This window comes from Callithrix jacchus, chromosome 12 (assembly GCF_049354715.1).
Source record: "Callithrix jacchus isolate 240 chromosome 12, calJac240_pri, whole genome shotgun sequence".
Lineage (NCBI taxonomy): Eukaryota > Metazoa > Chordata > Mammalia > Primates > Cebidae > Callithrix > Callithrix jacchus.
Genome location: NC_133513.1, coordinates 103,661,221 through 103,683,921, shown reverse-complemented (window position 1 = coordinate 103,683,921; position 22,701 = coordinate 103,661,221). Strand labels below are relative to the sequence as shown.

Below are 22,701 nucleotides of genomic sequence, written 5' to 3'. Positions count from 1 at the left end.
TTATTCCTATGAGCTTCTCTTCTGGGAAGGAGTGGAAAGGCCCTAGGTGCAGGGTGCAGAAGGGTATGGAAGGTGAGGTCAGCGGGTGTGGGAATGGGAGACAACTGAGAAGGCAAAACGAGCTGCAGGAAACGTCAGGAGGAGCCAAGAGACACTCAGCCTGACCAGAGATGATCTTGAATGGTGGGGAAGTGAAGGAAAGCCCAGTTGAATGCCACCCAATCAAAAAGAAAACATAAATGCAAATAGTAAGGCAGAGAAGGCTCTGAGGCCTGGGTCATGAGCGCCATGTTACATCCCACACCACGAAGCATATCTCCAAGGATGCTTCCCCACACTGGATCTGGCTGGCTTCGGCATCCTCTCTCTGCACTCTCAGAGCTAACATGGATGGCCATGCATCTGCTGGACAACGCCCCCTAGAGTGAATGTCTGTACATGTTTTCACACACACAATGTTATATCCGCTGCCATCCTACTGAGTAAGAGGATGAATAAAGGTAAGTAAAAAACAAGTCACTTTAACTCAGAAAGGAGTCCCCAGGCCACTCCAGTGAATGTCAAGGTGGCATAAACTTGCTTTCCCCACCCCTACCAACCCCTGGTAGGAGAGAGAGACATGGAGGGGAAGAGAGAGGAAGGGCTCCATCTTTTTGGTGGATGCGTAACACAGTGCTGAGAAAGGGAGCTCCCACACCTGGCTCCCACCAGCACCCCTGCCCCTCCTTCTGCAGCAGACCCTTGGGCAAGCTTCTCTTCCCAGCCCCCACGCTTGCCTACGACACACTCAGGCCTACCTGGTACCACCCCAGGGGTGGCCCGTTCTGCTCAAGCCATTAAGAGTTTGGCCGATTCGAAAACACCCAACTCCAAAAAACGGTTTTCTGTCTACCACACAGTCCTTGTGGCCTACGCTGGATAATGTCATCAGAAACAAAAGCGTCCTAACCTTCCAAGGTCAACATTACTCCACCTCAACCCACAGCCATGGCCATCAGACACACGCCCAAGCCCACAGATTATTACAGAATTCTAAACGGCGCTCTTTCAGAACTCTGGGGTGAGCTACCCTGGGGCCTCCCACTAGACTTCCTGTCCTGGTCCTGGCCTTGTCAATGAACCTGTTTTATCTCAGCAGTCAGCCCGGAAATGCCAAGCTGCCTTAGTGTCCAAGTTTCCAGACAAGTCTGCATTGCTGAGGATTGGGGCAGCTGGAACAGGTCTGGGCACCTGGGGAAGGAGGGAGAGGAAGGCAGCACAGCAGGCCTGGGAATACCCAGTGAGGGCAGGGGGACCCAGACGGGCAGGGCCACTAGGAGTGGCTTCCTCACTGCTTGTGGGCTGTGTCAGTCATCCAGGTTGCAAGGAAGCCTCATGCCGTCATAGCCATTGCAGTCACCCAATACCCACGCCAGGGGTTTGACCTGCTGGATCTCAGTGCTTTTTCATAGTTCAGTCCTGCAAGTAGGAATCGTTAATACCCATTTAGAAGATCAAAGTTGCCCCAAGCGTACCATGAGGAAGCGTCCCAGCTAGGACGTTCACATTGATCCTGGTGCTCTTTCCCACGCCACTCTGCCTTCCACCACCACGGCAGTCCTCAACTTGAGTTCTTTCTGGAAGGTGGTAGAAAACTGGCTTCCACCTTTCCAACCCTAGACTTTCTTTCTTCATTATGCTTGCACTTGAGCACTTGTCCCTAATATAAAATTCTCTCAGGGGTCAAAAGATCTGGCAGCTCATCCAAACAATCCAATTTTTTTTTTTTTTTTTGAGACAGAGTCTTACTCTGTCACCAGGTACCAGGCTGGAGTGCCGTGGTGCGATCTCAGCTCACCACAACCTCCACCTCCTGGGTTCAAGCAATTCTCCTGCCTCAGCCTCCCAAGTATCTGGGACTGCAGGCGCGTGCCACCACACCCAGATAATCTTTTGTATTTTTAGTAGAGATGGGGTTTCACCATGTTGACTTGGTTGGTCTTGATCTCTTGACCTCGTGATCCACCCGCCTCGGCCTCCCAGGTGTGAGCGACCGCGCCCGGCCCAAACAATCCAATTTTGAGAGAAAATTTTGGATGAATATAAACATTATGAGGTTGGGGAATTTTGTCCATTTTTATTCACTGCTGAATCCTTCGTGTCCACGATACTGCCAGACACACACTAACCCAAGTGGGCACCCACTAACATGTATAGAATCAACACTCTTCCAGATTGCAGATTCTTGAAAGTGTTCATGATTTCCTGCTCAAAACCACTTGTGAAGAACACAGCATGACTTCAAGAGCCCTCAACTGTACCAAAGTGGCGACTTGCATATAGCATAACTCAGAATATGCAGGCCTTGGTCCTCCAGAGACCACGCTCCACTCAACAGAAACAGAAAGACATCCATCCGATTCCTGTACCCCGCCAGAGAATGCCACCTGCGAGAGTTGCTTCCTGACTGTCCAGACACCTCCCGTGCTCTCTCAGTTACAGATAAACTCCCCGGAGGACTGGGAGCAGTTGTGGAACATTTCAAATGCATCCTACTGATTCTTGTAGCTGGATGGGCCCTCCCTGCTCTGCTGTGACATGAACCTGCAAGGAATGTGGGACCTGGAGAGTTCTCAGACCAACACACCTCACAGCTGTAGGTCTGTGTTCCCATCACAGGCACAAAGGCTGTAGCTCCCACCGCAATCTCAGCCTCACCACCTCCCCAGTCTGTAATCCCGCCTCCATGCTCTGGCACCTTGGCATTCCTTCAGCTCCAGGAACATGCTCCATGTGCTCTTTCAGCTTCCTGGAAAGCTTCTCCCTCACCATTTCCTGGTGTACTCTCCCCATCCCTCCAATCTCAGCTGTGTTACTGTTTCAGGAAAGCCCCCCTTCCACGCCACCCTCTCCCCAGCCCAGATCCATTTCCTATGTCATAAGTATTAGTCAAAACTGCACCACTGTGTAAGCTCCCCGTCATTTCACAGATCTTGGTCAAAGTGAAACATTCCATGGGTGGTTTGGGTCATGAGACCAACTGCTTGAATTTGTCACATTTTTCTTGGAGAAGGGGCAAGGAAGACCACATTTTGCCAGAACAAGGGCCAAACCACCTCATCATGTGAACATGTTATCAACATTTCCCAGGCAGCAGGCCATGCCCCCCAAGACTCCTCCTGCTCAGGCCCATAATCGCCCCAGCCTGTACGTAGCAGTGGGCACTGGCATTAAGCTGGTCCTTGACATCTGCAGGTTTTATGCTGGACATAAAGCCTATGTTTTGCTGTAGGGCCACCAACTCTCTCTCTGTCTTTCTTTAACCCTCACCTTCCCTTTAAAAAACCTAACAGTATGCCAGGCAAGGTGGCTCACGCCTGTAATCCCAGCACTTTGGGAGGCCAAGGCAGGTGGATCACAAGGTCAGGAGATTGAGACCATTCTGGCCAACCTGGTGAAACCCCATCTCTACTAAAAATGCAAAAATTAGCTGGGCATGGTGGCAGACACCTGTAATTCCAGCTACTCAGGAGGCTGAGGCAGGAGAATCGCTTGAACCCAGGAGGTGGAGCTTGCAGTGAGCTGAGACTGCACTACCGCACTCCAGCCTGGCCGCAGAGCAAGACTCCATCTTAAAAACAAACAGACAAAAAGAAACCTAACAGTAAGCTGTCCTGGGATCCTGCCTCTTTCCTCTTTAGCACTTACCTCCATGGAAATCACACCACCTCACGTTGGTGTTTGCTTGATTAATGTTGGCACAAAACCTGAAACCACTCCTGCTTCTGCTCATTACTATTCCCAATGCCTTACACAGTGCCTGACATATGAATGATGATGAATGATGACAAGAATCCAGCAGTAGGCAAGACCTGGTCCTAGAACCCCCAGTCAGGCAATTTAACAACCAAGCAATTCTACCCCAGGTGTATAGCTGACAGAAACGTGTATGCATGCTCTCCAAAAGACATGTAAAAAATGTTCACAGCAACATTCTTTGTAATACCAGAAACTAGATACAACCGATATCCATCAAGAGTAGAATGAGTAGAATGAATACATATTCCTTTCCTGGAATACTACACAGCAGTGAACACTAACCAGGTACACTTTCTTGCTACAACATGGATGAATGTTACAAACATAAAACTGAGTAAAAGGGCCGGGCACAGTGGCTCACACCTGTAATCTCAGCACTTTGGGAGGCTGAGACTGGTGGATCACAAGGTCAAGAGATCGAGACCATCCTGGCCAACATGGTGAAACCCCATCTCTACTAAAAAATACAAAAATTAGCCGGGCGTGGTGGCGCACCCCTGTAGTCCCAGCTACTTGGGTGGCTGAGGTAGAAGAATTGCTTGAAGCCAGGAGGCGGAGGTTGCAGTTAGCCAGGATCGCGCCACTGCACTCCAACGTGGCGCCTGGTGACAGAGCAAGACTGTCTCCAAAAAAAAAAAAAAAACCTAAGTAAAAGAAAGTTAGACACAAAATAGCAGGATTACAAGTGCCTGCCACCACTTCCAGCTAATTTTTTTGTATTTTTAGAAGAGACAGGGTTTCACCATGTTGGCCAGGCTGGTCTTGAACTCCTGACCTCAGGTGATCCAACCGCCTCGGCCTCCCAAAGTGTTGGAATTACAGGCATGAGCCACCATGCCTAGCCAGGTCTTTTTTTATGAAAGCACTAATCCCACTCATGCCTTCATGACCTAATCGCTTCCCAAGTGCTCTGCCTCTTAATATCATCATCTTGGGGATCAGGTTTCAAAACATGCATTTTGGAGGGATACGAACATTCAGACCATCGCATTCAATAAAGAGTTTACTAAAAAAAAAAAGGAAAGAAGGCAATTCCTCCATCAGGTGGTAGTGGATCTCAACAGGCCCACAGGGTGTTTTGGCAAACATATATATGCTCTGTTTTTTCCTATGCACACCTGTAATGAACATTCACTTTTTCGCTTAAAGGAAGTACTTTATGGCTTCTCTTGGGCATATCCGAATCACCAGCTTCACTACTCTTGTGCTTTGGGACTGTCATCAAGGAAAACAAAGGTTACTTGAACACAGCGCTACCATACCTCAACAGTGGACCTGCTCACTGAGACGGCTCCTAAGTGATGCTAGGGTGGGTGGCATATACAGGATGGATACACCGGCAAAAGGAGGACTAATGCCATGGGCAGAACAGAGTGGGACAGTAGAAGATTTCATCATGCCACTCAGAACAGCTCACGAATTAAAATTTATGAATTGTTTATTTCTGGAATTTCCCATTTAATGTTTTCAGGTTGTAGTTGACCAAGAGTCACTAAAACTGTGGAAAGTCAAATTGCAGATTCAGGGGGCATGGCTGGGGAGCTACTGTATATAAGCAAAGAATATCTCTGGAAAGAGACCCAAGAAACTGAGTCAGGAGCCCTCTTTTACAAATGAGAAAATATCTACTCTTAAGATTAAAATAATTGAGCTCAGTGGGTTGGGGGTTTTGGGTTTACTAAGGGCCCTCTCGAAAAAAGAATAAGAGGGAATTTTTATAATGGTTCCAGGATAGAAAAAAAAGTCAGCATCTTTGCTTATAGAATAAAGTGATTTCACCCACAGGATTTAATAAGGTAGGTAACATGAAATTCAACATAGATGCAAATTCAGATTGAGCAGAAGGAATCATTTCCAATGACACCTGTAGTTCAAAGAATACTCAAAACCATATCTGAAAGTTAATGACTTAAAAGTAACGAATGGGTATGAGTTGAGGGGCCATTTCTCTGCTGATATAACAGTACTTGTAAACCTGATTTTCCATGTTCTAGTCCCTTCTCTATCCCTCTTCCTGCTCCTACAATCTCACCATCCTTTTGCTCCACATCTCATCCAAGGAAAAGCACAAATCGGTTTCTCCCAGGACACAAATGAGACCCTCTTATCACACTCTATGACATTCTAAAAACCAGATTTAGTCAATAAGATATTTTGGAATTAGAATGCTTCTTTCAAGCTCTTGGCCAAAGACAAATAATTCAAGACAGAATGTCAACCTTCAGTGAATGATGATAATTATCTCCTCATCCAATGGAAGGGAGGGGCTGATTTTATTTTTACAAAAAAAGAAGAAATGCATCTAGTGAATGTGGTTAACAGACATTCCCAGGTATAGTGAAAAGATAAGAAAAAGACAGGCATGAGTAAACATTACATCCACACAAGCTGGTTCGCTGAAGTCACCTGTCAGCAGCTCTGAGACTGTTCTTTGGAGAAGCACCCCAGAAAGGCAAACCGAATTGCCAGGGATAAAACATGTCCATTACCTTGCTTTAGAGGCGATAATCTTTAGGGTGAGAGTGAAAGTAGCTGAGCGAGCAGTTCCTGGGCATTCTGCAAAGTCACAGGCATCAGGATGTCAAAGGCAGCCAGAAAGCGCTGAGGCACACAAGTGTGGGAAACGTGTGGCCAGAGTGAAGCCAATATTTCTCCAGCTAAACAAAAATGCCAGGCAAGATCCCCAGGAATTATGAAAGGGGCAGTGCCCCTGACTAACCATGACCTTAATCAGGGTGCAGAACCCCAAGGAGCTAGCCCTGTATGAACAATTCTATTCATAGTAACCACAAATCACGGCGTGCCTCCTCTGTATACCCAGAGATCATTTATCCAGAGACAGCGTCCTCCAAAAGACACACACTTGGGTAAGGTATTTGGAAGCCACATCGTCAGTCCTCCCAGACATACACCTGGGCTCTACACCGGGTGGTTTTGCCTCATCCTCCTCCTCAACATTACATGTCCCCAGTGGGGGGCTAGGGCTGGGAAGGGGTCTCTGATTTTGCCCTAGAAGAAATGTCAGGGGTGGGGGCAGGGATGAACTGAATTGAGACACCATGAACCAGCTCTGGAGCAAGAAGGGCAGGAAGAGATCCGAAGAACAACTTCAAGTAAGTAGTAAAGAAACTCCATTTTCTGATAGGGCATCGTTTGTCCCTGGCTTTCTTCTGTCCCTGGTTTTAGGGATCCCTTCAGAGCCTTACAAGCTTTTTCTCCTGTAATATGGTGGTCACCGTGCTGAGATAGAGACAAAAAGGGAAGGAAGCAAAAAATCTTGACAGAGTAGGATATCCAGCAGAGATCCTGGTACTTATAAAAAGGGAAAGAAGCAAAAAATCTTGACAGAGTAGGATATCCAGCAGGGATCCTGGTACTTATAAAAATTGATTCCATCTAGAAAATAGAAGAATGAAGGGAGATTTCATTCTTTCAAATGTTCTGAAACATTTCCCCTAAATCCTTAAAAGGAATCTGAGGGGAAGCTGGGGAAGGGATGCCCATCTTTATAAAAAATAATTCTCATGGGAAAGAGCATGGAGGAACCAGAAAATAACCATGACTGACAGTGGGTCAGAGAAAGAAAATAAGTACCAACCTCTCCACAGAAACAGCAGGGGTGAGGGGGCAGGAGAATAGGAAAAAGTGGAGATAACCAGGAAAAAGATAAGCCAACGAGAAATGCAACGTGGGAATATTCAAGGATGCTGTGTCTAAGAAATACTCTGTAGAAAAGGCAAAAAGCAGGGGAGGAAAAAAATGTCAGTATCAGAAGCATGGTTATTAAGATCAAAAGTGGCATTGTTTGAGATACATAGTCCTTTCAGAAAAACATAGGTGAGGATATTGAGGAGGCAAGACGGAGCTCTAGAGGTGCTGAAGGTGCACCTGGAGAAGGTGGACCGGAAGGTCCATGAACGTGAGATTCAGAGGCATCTGATGCCAAGAGTGAGGGTAAGGATTTTAAAAGACCATATTTATACCTTGAATCTTACTATGATGGTAAACTTAACACAGAAAAAGGACATTTTGCAAATTAATCTGAAGAGAACACTCTCAGTATATATAACTAAGGAAAATGCCTACAGAAGCCTAAACTCTGAAGTGAACAAAGAAATGCAGCTTTTACCTTTAGAAGCCATTCTAACATAAGAATATCTATTTTCATTAGCACCCGCTCAGAAAATTCTAAGGTGAATTAGCCTAGATAACAAGACAAGAGGGAGAAATGATAATTTCTACAAATTATAATATAAAATCAAAAGGTAATGTAATATAAATTATAAGTTCATATTATAATTTGTAGATAACTTCTACAAATACTTAGATATAACTATATTCAATATAATATAAAATTTTTAATTTTTCTGAAAAAGTATTTAAAATATATAAATCATATATGTAATTAAATATATAAACTAAGTATATACATTAATTAAACATATAAATATAATTAAATATATAAATTATAATATATAATTTATTAAAATTATAAAATAATTATATATGTTATATATTATATACATTATATATCATATATCATATATACCTTGGGATATATGATATATGATATATAATGTATATATATTTATATGTTTATTATATAATTACATGTAATAATTATATGTATAAATATATATTTATTATCTATGATATATAATATATATACATATTTATATGTTTATTATATAATTATATGTATAAATATATATTTATATATTTATTATATAATTAAATTTATGTTTAATTTTTTTTTTTTTTTTTTTTTGAGAGTGAGTTTCGCTCTTGTTACCCAGGCTGGAGTGCAATGGCACGATCTGGGCTCACCGCAACCTCCGCCTCCTGGGTTCAGGCAAATTCTCCTGCCTCAGCCTCCTGAGTAGCTGGGATTACAGGCAAGCGCCACCATGCCCAGCTAATTTTTTGTATTTTTAGTAGAGACAGGGTTTCACTTTGTTGGCCAAGATGCTCTCGATCCCTTGACCTTGTGATCTGCCTGCCTTGGCCTCCCAAAGTGCTGGGATTACAAGTGAGAGCCACCGTGTCCAGCCTGAATAAGTACATTTTAAAGATCGAGATAAAGATGGCAGCACACGTAGAAAATGATAGAATTCTAAGGCAGACTTATGAATTCAGCTAAAAGGGGTAGATTCCTGAGTTTTTCAGAAAGAAATGGGATACAGAGGGAATTTGTGACCCAGGGTATAGGTGTAAGACCCTATAGATAGAACATTACTACACTCGTGGAAATTCCAAACACAATTTCAGCTCCTCTCCTCACTGAGCCCATTCTTTTATTGTTTACCAAGAAACCAAAGAACAGAACTTTCAGCCCAGAATTTCATATCCAGCCAAACTAAGCTTCACAACTGAAGGAAAAATAAAATATTTTATGAACAAGCAAGTACTCAGAGATTTTATTACCACCAGGCCTGCTTTACAAGAGCTTCTGAAAGAAGCATTACACATAGAAAGAAATAACCAGTATTAGCCTTTCTAAAAATATACCAAAAAGTATAGAGCATCAACATAAAGAAGAATTTACATCAACGAATGAATAAAACAGCCAGTTAACATCAAATGGCAGTAATCCTAAATTTAAATCGACTAAATCCCCCAATCAAATGATACAGCGAAAACCCAATGGTATGCTACATCCAGACCCATTTCACATGCAAGGATACACAAAGACTCAAAACAAAGGGATGGAGAAAGATTTACCAACCAAATGGAGAGCAAAAATAAATAAATAAAAAGCAGGAGTTGCAATTCTCACATCTGATAAAATAGATTTTAAAGCAACAAAGATATAGTGGTAAAAGGATCAATGCACCAATAAGAGCTAACGATCCTAACACCCAGTTACATAGAGACTTAGACTCAATGAGACAGAAAATTAGTAAGGATATCCAGAACTTGAACTCAGATCCGGAACAAGTAAACTTAAATATTTATAGAGCTCTCCACTTTAAATATACAAAATATACATTCTTGTCAATACCACATCACACCTACTCATAGGTTTAAATGAAATATTGATCGGCCATTATTAATACCCATTTTTAGAATAAAGCAACATTTCCGTTCTCTCTCCCTCTTTTTCTTCCTCTTTCTTCCTCTCCTTCACTCCTTTTTTCTTTCTTTCCTTCTCTCCTTAAAAAAAAAAAAAAAAAAATTGTGCGACCATCACTACTATCTAACTTCAGATCATTTTCATCACCCCAATAGAAACCCCATAGCCAAGCATTCCCCATTTCCCCCTCCCCTTACCCCTGGCAACCTCATCTAAAAAAGAAAAAAGAAAAGAAACCAAATGAATTGGCATCTTCCTTCTTTTATTCTCTCATGGAAAGGAATAAAGCAGGGAAATTAGCAGCTTCTTTGCTTCCTTGTTTTCTGTTTGAATTTGTGGGCAGACATGGAGGAGGTGAGAGGAAATAAGAAAGGAGGGAGGAATCTGGCGATTTCCCAATGTGAATAACAACCAGCACCCAAATATAGAGAACTAGCCTCATGCAGAGTACCTAGAGCAAAGAATGCCTTTCATTCAGAGAAAAGATGAAACAATTTCATACCTCAAACTCACCATGGCCACTGAATGAACCACTGGAAATAACTTATCAGAAAGAGTTCCAGACAAAACATGTAACTTACAGAAGGCTAAAGAGCTCTAGCCCCTGGTTTCTAATGGGGCCAGTACGAGGTGACTGGTGCTGTGTGTACGCTCTCAGCAGGATGGGGGGGGCAGCTTGGCACTTCAAGCAGGAGTGTGGGGAGGCAGAAAGAAACCAGGAAGGATGCCTCCCTCCTCCTTCTTCCTGATTCCCGCCTGCCGGCCTCTCCCACATGACTTTTGCTCTTGTAGTTATTTAATTGGGAAACAGAAAGGAAGGAGGAGCTGGGCATGGGGTCTCAGAGTTCTTTGTCCTCACTCAGGAATCCAGAGACTGGAAAGGGAGCACTCAATCCCACGGCAATGAGCTTGGAAGAGGAGGACACGCTCGCTGGCATGATCTGAGGGCTAACCATGGGCTGGGCATTCTGCCCATTTTATGGATGAAGTTCCTAGAAACCTAAAGCTTGTTCAAGGCCATAATGTCAACAGCACAACCAGGAGGAGAACCCCACCCTGTGTGACTGCAAAGTCTATGCAATGCTGCCTCCTTCTCCTAAGCTAGAGGAGTCCTCGGGACTGGAGCTGTGTTCATTTCTACTGGAGGACCTGTGAAATGAGGGGCATTCTGGAGCTGGACACTCAAGGAAGGAAGTCGGGGGAACTCTAAGCCGGGATTAATGAGGTTAAAATCAGGCCCCTTCAATTTACATGTTTCTTTGCCGTAGAAACTTTGCCTTGACATTGCTATGCTAATACACAGCAAGAACAGAAGTCCAAGGAAACCACATCGAATGTGTTCTAAGCAACCAATTAGCTGCTGTCTTTTATCCAGGGATCTGTTTCTCCCAGGAAGCATGCAGAGCTAACAAGGCAGATAAGCACCTGGTGCTTGGGACTAGTCTTAAAAAGGAGAAGAAATGACATTAATGTTCCTGACAGAGGGGGGTCAGGAAAGGGACCTCTCGAGCATTCCAACACCCAACTAGGGCGCATGTGGGTGCGGTCCGCCTCAGGCCTATCTGCACTGCAGCTGGGGTGCAAGGGCCAGTGTTCTCTACAGTAATGAGGGGTGGCCGGGAATCACCCCGGAGCCTCTGAGTGATCACACCTGACGTTTAGGTTTGCACTGCGTGTGGCAGCAGCTGCCAAATCTGGGAGATATGATCTCAGCTTTTGCCCTCATGGGGCTCATAGCCTAGCAGAAGAGATAGATATTAATCAAACTGTCAAATAATTGTGAAACTGTAGGTTGATCAGTGCATCAAAGGAAGGGGTAAATAAGAGGGTGTGCACCTCACCTGGAGTTGGAAAGTTGTTGGGATTTGAAAGAACTATAAGGTTTACTAGGTGAGAAGGAGAGGCAGGAAGGGCAGAAAAGAGAGGCCCAGGCCCCGGGACCTGAAGGAAGAGACATCCTCTCGCAGGAGAGAGCTTTGGGAACAACACATATTGTTTTATTTACTATTTAAATAATGACCTGGTAGTTACGTAAAAAGGATTATTGAGGTTAAAATTGGGAGCCTTTAATTTGCGAGTTCCTAAATCTTGTGCCACAAATCGCCTTCTCTGTATTCAAGATACTTTCTCATGCTGAATTTCTTATACACCTAGCAAAATGCTTGAAGAAATCATTGCTGTCATTGTTGCAGGAATAGTAACCAACATTCTGTCTCAGCAAACAGTATTAAAAGCTTATACTTGATGTGCTTCCATTCACGTGATTCTGACAACAATCCTATGGGCAGGGGAGCTGTGAAGAAATTCTGCCCAAGATCACACAGCCTGGGCATGACCGGGACCAGATCTGAACCCAGGCAAAGCTAGTTCAAGGCTGTGCATGTAAACAGAGCAGCATTGCTCAGGGTGTCAGCAGAAGGAGGTGGAAAGATACCCAGAGATAGATACTGGGTATCTTTCCACCTCCTTTAGTATATAGTCAGTATACTGGTACTGTCAGTTCTGAGACCTGGCGACTCAGCAAGCCTCCTATGACATCACCTGCCTCACCTGTAAAATTGGGATAATGATACCTGCCCACCCACCTCCTTGGGTTGTTGTGAGGCTCAAACAAGCACATGAGAGCACCACACAAGCAAGAAGCATGACTGGGCAAAATCACGCCCTGATAATAACTTCAAGTAGGCAAGATGAATGATACTGTCCCAAGACCACAGACAAAATTACAGAGAAAGGAGAGAGAAAACTGAAGTCACTCCCCCTCAACTTGACCCTGAGGCATAAAAATGAGCACTAACAGCAATTTACCAAAGTCTACCTGTCTAGTAAAGAATCAACCTTACCCAAAAAGAAGTCTGGCTTTTTCCCTTCCCTGGACTCTGAGAGGTTACCTCTAAATCCTTAAAATTGTATTGCCTGAGAAGTGTGGAGACCTTGGGCTACCCAGATAGTCTAATAATGTGATTTATGGTAGGGGCCCTGGGCCATGTAGCATCCACTCAATCTTCAGACAGGGTGGAAAACTAGGCCAGCCACACAGCTGTCACCTATATGAGTGAGTCCCAGTAAAAACCAGGCTCAAGAAATAGCATTTGACCCAGCAATTTCACTACTGGGTATATACCTAAAGGATTATCAATAATTCAACTATAATGATCCATGCACACACATGTTTATTGCAGCACTGTTTATAATAGCAAAGACTTGGAACGAACCCAAATGCCCATCAATAATGGACTGAATAAAGCAAATATGGAGGAGGGATCCAAGATGGCCAATTAGGAGCAGCTCTGGATTGCAGCTCCCAGCAAGAGCACAGAGGGTGAGTGAACACTGCATTTCCAGATGGATTTTTATTGCCCACAGACTAGGAGATTCCCAGGTGGAGGTGCACCATGGGCCATCAGTGCAACTGTTTTGGCCAGTGTGGCAGGTCTCTGCACAAAAAACTCACACGGGTCCAGGTACCATGTCAGCTGGTGACTGGAGAGCCTGGCAGACAGAGTCGCCTGTTCAACTGATAAAAAAAAAAGAGGGGGTGGTCTGAGGCAGGGAGCCAGGTGATCAGGCTCGGCCAGTCCCACCACCACAAAAACCAGCAATTTGAAATGCTCTGGATTGAGAGTTTCACAGCAAGCATAGCTGAATCCAGGACAGTCCAGCTCTGTGGGGGAGGGGCATCCGCCATTACCAAGGCAGTCCGCCATTACAGAGAGAGTCCACCATTACAGAGGTGGGCCACCATTGCCAAGGCAGTTCTAACTATACCCCTATAAACAGGACTGCAGGGAAGTTCACACAGCAGCTGGGTGGAGCCCATAGCAGCTCAACAATGCCTCTGCTGGCAGACTGTGACTAGGCTGCCTCCTCACTGGGCAGGGCAGCCCTGAAAAAAAGCAGCAGCATGACAGAAGCTTATAAATAAAGCCCTACCTTCCTGGGACAGAGCATCTGAGGAAAAAAAGGCGGTTATGAGTTCTGCTGCAGCAGACTTAAATGTACCTGCCCAGCAGCTCTGAATAGAACAACAGAGCTCACAGCTCAGCACTTGAGCTCCTATAAAGGACAGACTGTCTCCTCAAGCAGCTCCCTGACACCCGTATCTCCAAAGAGCCACCTCATAAAGAGAGCTCAGACTGACACCTGGCAGGCATCCTTCTGGGATAAAGATAGCAGCAGAAGAAACTGGTAGCAACCCTTACTGTTCTGCAGCCACTGCAGGTGATCTCCAGGCAAGCAGGGTCTGGAGTGGACCTACAGCAGTCTTACAGCAGAGGGGACTGACTGTTAGAAGGAAAACTAAGAAACAGAAAGAAATAACTTCATCATCAACAAACTGGATGTCCACTCAGAGACCCCATCTGAAAGTCACCAACTTCAAAGACCACAGGTAAATAAATCCACAAAGGTGGGAAGAAACCAGTGCAAAAAGGATGAAAACACCCAAAACCAGAATGCCTCTCCTCCTCCAAGGAATCACAACTCCTCAACAGCAAGGGAACAAGGCTGGATAGAGAATGAGTCTAATGAATTGACAGAAACAGGCTTCAGAAGGTGGGAATAAGAAACTTCTCTGAGCTAAAAGAACATGTTCTAACCCAATGCAAAGAAACTAAGAACCTTGAAAAAAGGTTTAACAAAATGCTAATGAGAATAAACAGCTTAGAGAGGAATATAAATGAACTGATGGAACTGAAAAACACAACACGAGAATTTTATGAAGCAAACACAAGTTTCAATAGCCGAATTGACCAAGCAGAAGAAAGGATAACAGAGGTCGAAGATCAACTCAATGAAATAAAACAAAATGGCAAGATTAGAGAAAAGAGAGTAAAAAGAAACAAACAAAGCCTCAAAAAATATGGGATTATGTGAAAAGACCTAATCTATGTTTGATAGGTGTACCTGAATGTGACAGAGAGAATGAATCCAAGCTAGAAAATACTCTTCAGGATATTATCCAGGAAAACTTCCACATCCTGGCAAGGCAGGCCAATATTCAAGTCCAGAAAATACAGAGAACACAAAAAGATTATTCCTCAAAAAGAGCAGCCCCAAGGCCCATAATCGTCAGATTCACCAGGGTTGAAATGAAGGAGAAAATGCTAAGGGTAGCCAGAGAGAAAGGTTGAGTTACCCACAAAGGGAAGCCCATCAGACTCACAGCAGATCTCTCAGCAGAAACCCTGCAAGCCAGAAGAGAATGGGGGCCAATATTTAACATCCTTAAAGAAAAGTATTTTCAACCTAATTTCATATCCAGCCAAACTAAGTTTCATAAGTGAATCCTTTACAAACAAGCAATTACTCAGAGATTTCATCACCACCAGGCCTGCTTTACAAGAGCTCCTGAAAGAAGCACTAAACATAGAAAGGAACAACCAGTACTAGCCACTCCAAAAATATACCAAATGGTAAAGAGCATCAACACAATGAAGAAACTGCATCAACTAACAAGCAAAACAATCAGCTAGCATCAAAAAGGCAGGATCAAATTCACACATAACAATATTAACCCTAAATGTAAATGGGCTAAATGCCCCAATCAAAAGACACAGACTGGCAAATTGGGTAAAAAGCCAAAACCCATCGGTGTGCTGGATCCAGGAAACCCATCTCACATGCAAGGATACACATAGGCTCAAAATAAAGGGATGGAGGAAGATTTACCAAGCAAATGGAAAGCAAAAAAAAAAAAAAAAAAGCAGGAGTTGCAATCCTAGTCTCTGATAAAATAGACTTTAATTCAACAAAGATCAAAAGAGACAAAGAAGGACATTACATAATGGTAAAAGGATCAATGCAACAAGAAGAGCTATCGATCTTAAATATATACACACCCAATACAGGAGCACCCAGATACATAAAGCAAGTTCTCAATGACTTACAAAGAGACTTAGACTCCCACACAATAATAGTGGGAGACTTTAACACTCCACTGTCAATATTAGACAGATCAACAAGACAGAAAATTAACAAGGATATCCAGGACCTGAACTCAGACCTGGACCAATTTACAGAACTCTCCACACTGAATCCACAGAATATACATTCTTCTCAGCACCACATCACACCTACTCTAAAACTGACCACATAATCGGAAGTAAATCACTCCTCAGCAAATGCGAAAGAACAGAAATTATAATAAACAGTCTACAAGACCACAGTGCAATCAAGTTAGAACTCAGAATTCAGAAACTAACTCAGAACCACATAGCTTCATGGAAACTGAACAACTGGCTCTTGAATGTTGACTGGAGAAACAATGAAATGAAGGCAGATATAAAGATGTTCTTTGAAATCAACAAGAACAAAGACACAACATACCAGAATCTCCGGGACACATTTAAAGCAGTCTCTAGAGGAAAATATATAGCAATAAATGCCCACATGAGAAGAAAGGAAAGATCTAAAATTGACACCCTATCTTCAAAATTGAAAGAGATAGAGAAGCAGGATCAAAAAAACTCAAAACCTAGCAGAAGACAAGAAATAACTAAGATCAGAGTAGAACTGAAGGAGATAGAGACACAAAAAAACCCTTCAAAAAATCAATAAATCCAGGAGCTGGTTTTTTGAAAAGATCAACAAAACAGACAGACCACTAGCCAGATTAATAAAAAAGAAAAGAGAGAATAATCATATAGATGCAATAGAAAATGATAAAGGGGATATCACCACAGATTCCACAGAAATACAAACCATCATCAGTGATTATTACAAACAACTCTATGCACATAAACTAGTAAACCTGGAAGAAATGGATAAATTCCTGGACACTTTCATCCTCCCGAGCCTAAACCAGGAAGAAGTCAAAACCCTGAATAGACCAATAACAAGGGCTGAAGTTGAGGCAGCAATTAATAGCCTACCAAACAAAAAAAGCCCAGGTCCAGATGGGTTCACAGCCGAATTCTACCAGACATACAAAGAGGAGCTGGTACCATTCCTTCTGAAACTATTCCAAACAATCCAAAAAGAGGGAATCTTCCCAAATCATTTTATGAGACCAACATCATCCTGATACCAAAAGTTGGCAGAGACTCAATAAGAAGAGAAAACTTCAGGCCAATATCCATGATTAACATAGATGCAAAAATCTTCAATAAAATACTGGCAAACTGATTGCAACAGCATATCAAAAAGCTTATCTACCACAATCAAATAGGCTTCATCCTGGGGATGCAAGGCTGGTTCAAAATATGCAAGTCTATAAACATAATTCACCACATACACAGAAGCAAACACAAAAACCACATGATTATCTCAACAGATGCAGAGAAGGCCTTTGACAAAATTCAACAGCGCTTTATGCTAAAAACTCTCAATAAACTAGGTATTGACAGAACATATCTCAAAATAAAAACTATTTACGACAAACTCACAGCCAATATCATACTGAATGGGCAAAAACTGGAAGCATTCCCTTTGAAATCTGGCACTAGACAAAGATGCCCTCTCTCACCACTCCTATTCAACATAGTATTGGAAGTTCTAGCCAGAGCAATCAGGCAAGAAAAAGAAATAAAGCATATTCAGTTAGGAAAGGAAGAAGTCAAACTGTCTCTATTTGCAGAAGATATGACTGTATATTTAGAAGATCCCATTGTCTCAGCTCAAAATCTCCTGAAACTGATAAGAAACTTCAGTAAAGTCTCAGAATACAAAATCAACGTGCAAAAATCACAAGCATTCCTATACACAAATAACAGACTTAAAGGGAGCCAAATCAAGAATGAACTGCCATTCACAATTGCTACAAAGAGAATAAAATACCTAGGAATACAACTAACAAAGAATGTAAGGGACCTCTTCAAGGAGAACTACAAGCCACTGCTCAAGGAAATGAGAGAGGACACAAGCAGATGGAAAAACATTTCATGCTCACATTTAGGAAGAATCAATATCATGAAAATGGCCATACTCCCCAAGGTAATTTACAGATTCAATGCTATCCCCATCAAGCTACCTATGACCTGCTTCACAGAACTGGAAAAAACCACCTTAAACTTCGTATGGAACCAAAAGAGAGCCTGCATAGCCAAGTCAATTCTTTTTTTTTTTTTTTTTTTTTTTGAGATGGAGTTTTGTTCTTGTTACCCAGGCTGGAGTGCAATGGTGCAATCTCGGCTCACCACAACCTCCACCTCCTGGGTTCAGGTAATTCTCCTGCCTCAGCCTCCTGAGTAGCTGGGATTACAGGCACGCGCCACTGTGCCCAGCTAATTTTTTTTGTATTTTTAGTAGAGACGGGGTTTCACCAGGTTGACCAGGATGGTCTCGATCTCTTGACCTCGTGATCCACCCGCCTTGGCCTCCCAAAGTGCTGGGATTACAGGCTTGAGCCACCATGCCCAGCCAGCCAAGTCAATTCTAAGCAAAAAGAACAAAGCTGGAGGCATCACACAACCTGACTTCAAACTATACTACAAGGTTACAGTAATCAAAACAGCATGGTACTGGTACCAAAACAGAGATATAGACCAGTGGAACAGAACAGAAGCCTCGGAGGCAACACTACAAATCTACAACCATCTGATCTTTGACAAACCTTACAAAAACAAGCAATGGGAAAAGGATTTTCTGTTTAATAAATGGTGTTGGGAAAACTGGCTAGCCATGTGCAGAAAGCAGAAACTGGACCCCTTCCTGACACCTTACACTAAAATTAACTCCAGATGGATTAAAGACTTAAACATAAGACCTAACACCATTAAAACCCCAGAAAAAAATCTAGGCAAAACCATTGAGGACATAGGCATAAGCAAGGACTTCATGACTAAAACACCAAAAGCATTGGCAACAAAAGCCAAAACAGACAAATGGGACCTAATCAAACTCCAGAGCTTCCGCACAGCAAAAGAAACAATCATTAGCGTGAATTGGCAACCAACAGAATGGGAAAAAATTTTTGTAATCTACCCATCTGACAAAGGGCTGATATCCAGAATCTACAAAGAACTAAAACAGATTTACAAGAAAAAAACAAGCCCATTCAAAAGCGGGCGAAGGATATGAACAGACACTTTACAAATGGACATATATGAAGCCAACAAACATATGAAAAAATGCTCATCATCACTGGTCATTAGAGAAATGCAAATCAAAACCACATTGAGTTATCATCTCACGCCAGTAGGAATGACAATCATTAAAAAATCTGGAGACAACAGATGCTGGAGAGGATGTGGAGAAATAGGAACACTATTACACTGTTGGTGGAAGTGTAAGTTAGTTCAACCATTGTGGAAGACAGTGTGGCACTTCCTCAAGGACCTAGAAATAGAAATTCCATTTGACCTAGCAATCCCATTACTGGGTATATATCCAAAGGATTATAAATCATTCTATTATAAGGACACATGCACACAAATGTTCATTGCAGCACTGTTTACAATAGCAAAGACCTGAAACCAACCCAAATGCCCATCAATGATAGACTGGACACAGAAAATGTGGCACATATACACCATGGAATACTGTGCAGCCATAAAAAATGATGAGTTCATGTCCTCTGTAAGGATATGGATGAATCTAGAAACCATCATTCTCAGCAAACTGACACAAGAACAGAAAATCAAACACCACATGTTCTCACTCATAGGTGGGTGTTTAACAATGAGAACATATGGACATAGGGAGGGGAGCATCACACACTGGGGTCTGTGGGAGGGAACTAGGGGAGGGACAGCGGGGGGGTGGGGAGTTGGGGAGGGATAACATGGGGAGAAATGCCAGATATAGGTGATGAGGAGGAAGGCAGCAAACCACATTGCCATGTGTGTACCTATGCAACAATCTTGCATGTTCTTCACATGTACCCCCAAACCTAAAATGCAATAAAATATATGTTTTTTTAAAAAAGAAAATATGGCACATATACACCATGAACTACTATGCAGCCATAAAAAAGAATGAGTGCACGTCCTTTGCAGGGATGTGGATGAAGCTGGAAACTATCATCCTCAGCAAACTAACACAGGAACAGAAAACCAAACACTGCATGTTCTCACTCATAAGTGGGAGTTGAAAAATGAGAATGCATGGACACAGGGAAGGGAACATCATACACCAGGGCCTGTGGGGGAGTGGGAGCAAGGAGAGGGAAAGCATTAGGTCAAATACCTAATGGATGTGGGCTTAAAACCTAGATGACTGGTTGATGGGTGCAGCAAACCACCATGGTACCTATGTAACCACCATATGTACCACCTATGTACCACCATACCTATGTAACAAACCTGCACATTCAGCACATATATGACAGAACTTAAAGTAAAATTTAAAACTAAGAAAAATATAGAAAATTAACTGATAAGCCCCTTGTAAATAAGAGCCAAGAGGTCTTCTCTATATCAAAACATTGCATATGGGTAAACAACTAGACAACTAAAACAGAACAGAAAGTTTAAAGGTAAACCCAGCTACATATGAAAATTTAAAAGGGAATTGACATCTCACATCTGTGAGAACAGGGTGGACTTTTTAATAAACAGTTTTGTGACAACCTGAGAGTCATTTGGAAAAAAGATATAATTGCAGCCCACACCTCACACCAAACACCAGAATAAAATGTGTGACTCAGAAACCCAAAAACTGAAAAAATGAATTATGTACACATATTGAAATACCACTCTGTATTCCAGAAATACATACATGATGTGTCAACTAAAGATAAAATCGGGTATTTCTTAATTTTTTAAAAAATGCTGGGCACAGTGGCTCACGCCTGTAATCCCAACACTTTGGAAGGCCAAGGCGGGCAGATTCCTTGAGGTGAGGAGCTCGAGACAAGCCTGGCCAATATGGTGAAACCCCATCTCTATTAAAAATACAAAAAAATTAGCTAGGCAGGGTGTCGGGCATCTGTGATCCCAGGTACTCCGGAGATTGGAGAATCACTTGAACCCACGAGGTGGAGGTTGCAGTGTCTAAGGGCGAGTCATTATACTCTACCCCGGGCAACAAGAGGGAAACCCCATCTCAGAAAAACAAAAAACAGGCTCAGATGAGCTTTCCTGGTTGTTAGTGCTCCACGTGTGCTGTCATGCATTGTTGTCATAAGTTAGTGCCTTGCACCCTCCACTGGGAGAGGACAACTGGAAGCTCCATGCATGCAGCTCTCCTGAACACTGCCCCATGCACCTCTGCCCTTTGCTTATTTTAATTTGTACAGTTTTGCTGCAATAAACCATAACTTGGATTGTAACCACTTTCAGTAAGTGTTGTAGGACTTTCTAATAAATTATTGCACCTGAATATGGTGTTGGGGACCCTAGAACCTGCAACTAGTATCAAAAGAGAAAGTGGTTTGAGGAACCCAAACTCTGTAGTTTTTCTGCAATATCATTTAATCCTCAAAAACCAAAGAAAGGGATGTTAGTCCCACTTCACAGACAAGGACACTGAGTAGCTTAGAGGGCCATCATTTGTTCATGATCCCATATCCAGTGGGTGGAGGAACTGGGGTTAATCACCAAACTATGCACCAGTAAAACTCTCACCGGGTGCATAGTAATCCTGCTGCCATCTGCTACCCTGAGAGTGACAGGAAAGTGAATAGAGAGCCTCGCTCATGGCTGATGCTTGGAACAGTAACCCATGCCATGAGAGGATAGGGGGAACTTAGAAAGTGCTCTAGTAGGGAAAAAATATGATGCTGTAGAGATCTCCAACCCTGAGACAGGCCACCTAGGACAGAGACACCCACAGCAGCCCTGAAACCCAAACCTCAGCCCTTTCACGATCACAGCCAAACCAGTCATCAGGAGCAGCAGGCTGGTCAGCAGTGATGGGATGCCTCCTGGGACAGAACATTCCACTGAGAGAGAGAGGCCGGCAGAGGGGCTGCATCAGGGAAGCAGGGAGGTGGGTGCCCAGAGAGAGGGAGAGTTCAAGCAGGAGTGGGCAGGTGGGGCAGCCAGCAACACGTCTGCCCCCAAGATGGGGATGGAGTCCATCTGCCCAGCACCACTGCCTGCCAGGATGGGGTGAGGGGTGCAGGAAGGAGGCTGCATACGCAGCAGATTCCACCCCCAGCACAGAGACCAAGCTGTGGCTGTCAATCCTGCCTTCCGTCTCAGGGAACCTGGCGTGACCAATGCTCTCAGCTTCCTACACACACGCCACCCCAGCTATGCGCCATGCAATTCGTTTTACAAGAGCAGCAGATTTAACGCCACCTCCCCGCAGCAGCTCTGTGGTTCTGCAGCCCCTGAAATACACAACCAAGCAAGACGTCACACCTAAAATCCAGGCTGATGTGTTCCGTTTCTGTATTTTTTAAAAGTCTGCACCTCCGCGATGGTTTTTCATTTTATGTTATACATGTACACAAAACAGAAGAAAAATCTGGTCAATCAGATTATCTTGCTTTTGCTTTATCCTTAAAGTTCATAAATCTAATACCTAGTTATAAGGGATATTTAGCCAATAACTGTTTAGGAGAAAGATTTTTAACACAGAAGTAACTGAGAAACATAGGATTCTTAATAATGGCAATGTGAACGTATCCGGGACTTTAAAAACACGCTTCAGGGAAGAAGCACTGAAACAGGTGTTACTGACCTACAGGTCGCCGCAGGGGTCCGTGGATGGGTTTCAGGATGTTCATAAAAACCGTGAAATTGAAATTGTTTGCAAAGTCATATAAGGGCACACTCCAGAGTAATTTTTCTGAGGTGAAAGTCCAAAGCTTTCATCAGCCCCTGAAAGAGTTCTCTAATTCCAAAATGTTAGCACTACCAGTACATTCAGCTCTGGCACATTCTTGGTCTCATCCACTCCCAAGTCATTCTTGTGAATTATATAGGGTGAGAATGATTAAACCT

The 22,701-nt window shown here is 43.2% G+C and overlaps 1 protein-coding gene across 3 annotated transcripts in view; it reads right to left on the bottom strand.

Moving 5' to 3' along the window:
• Nucleotides 1-22,701, bottom strand: part of RBM20 (RNA binding motif protein 20) — a 207,810-nt gene that overhangs the window by 98,645 nt on the left and 86,464 nt on the right. The window lies entirely within an intron of this gene.